Source organism: Alexandromys fortis, unplaced genomic scaffold (genome assembly GCF_014885135.2).
Source record: "Alexandromys fortis isolate MF-2015 unplaced genomic scaffold, M_Fortis_MF-2015_v1.1 scaffold_1426, whole genome shotgun sequence".
NCBI lineage: Eukaryota > Metazoa > Chordata > Mammalia > Rodentia > Cricetidae > Alexandromys > Alexandromys fortis.
The window spans coordinates 1-1,377 of NW_026069304.1; positions in this window are offsets into that span (position 1 = coordinate 1).

The following is a 1,377-nucleotide window of genomic DNA, read 5'->3' on the forward strand; positions in this document are numbered from 1 at the left end:
AAAAACTCGGTTCCTTAACTAGGTAGTCGATGGGTTTGGGGTAACCAGAATGCAGAGGAGGTGCAGAAGATAGTGGTAGAGACTTAGCCTTTTGCCCAAAGAAGAAATGCGGCCTTCCTTTTAAGAGCTCTGAGCAAGCTGATCTGAAGGTAGTGAGTTATCACAGCTGACTGTTCACATCAGTTATGATTTGAATCCTGTTCTCCATCCCCCCTCCCCTTCTCATTACTGCTGTTAAAAAAGAAAAGAACTCTGAGCAGGGACTGGAGAGATGACTCAGCAGTTCAGAGCAGTCCCTGCTCTTCAAGAGGACCAGGGTTTGGTTCCAGGCACCCCTCATGGCATCTTCCAACCATCTGTAACTCCAGTCCCAGGAAATCTGATACCTCTTTTGGATTCTGAAGGACATGTATGCAGATAAAACACCCATACACATATAAATAAATAAAGTAAATAAATAAATAAACTCTGATCAAACACACAGACAACAGTGTCCCTCGGGTATTCCTTCCAAACAGCCTTGCCTGGCATCTTTGTGCAGGGTCTATGCTAGGGCTAACGGGGTAGGGGTGGGGTGGGGTGTGGGGAGCTATTAGAGGGTGGACAGAATCCTGAACCTAGTACTGGGAGAAACATGATGTTTTGGTTGTGAGCCTAGCCTTTAACAGCTGAGCCATCTCTCCAGCCCAGAAAACCGATCACCCATGAGCCCAGACAGCATCTCCTGTCAGAGAGCCAAGGGGGTTATGAAGGGACTCTAGAAGCCATGGGAGCAGAGGGGACAGGGAGGGTCTCTCTAAGGATATGTGTTAGAGCAGAGACCAAATGACTACCAGTGAAGGAAGTTCTGAAAATACTGGCGAGTTTGAGACCAGCCTGATCTACACGGTTCCAGGACAGTTAAGGCTATGCAGAGAGATCCTGTCGAAAGAAAGGAAGAAGTGGGGGGGGGGAGCTGAGGGGCTGGAAGTTGGGTGTCAGACACCTGCATGCATTCTCTGAGAGCTGAAATAGGCTGGGCCACCTGTCCTTGTTCCTTTGCTGTCACTCTCTACCAGGCCCCCTTCCAGACTTAGTCTCAGCCTGTCCTCCCACTACAGTGGTCACATAAGAGCCCCTGTCACAATGCAGGTGGCAGAGAGCGCAGCAGGGCTGACCCACTCCAGTTGTGGCAACCTGAGGAAACCATCCCAGGCCTCTGCAGCCTAGCCTCGTGGGAAAGAAGCCCCGCTGGAAACACTCAGCTCAGGGAACATTCTAGAATGGCAGACCTCTGGGGCCTAGGCTGGTCAGTCAATAACACCTCCTAACACTCCATATACTAAAATCAGCTTCTCCCCAAACACAGTGTGCTCACTGAAGTCCTGCAGGGAACTG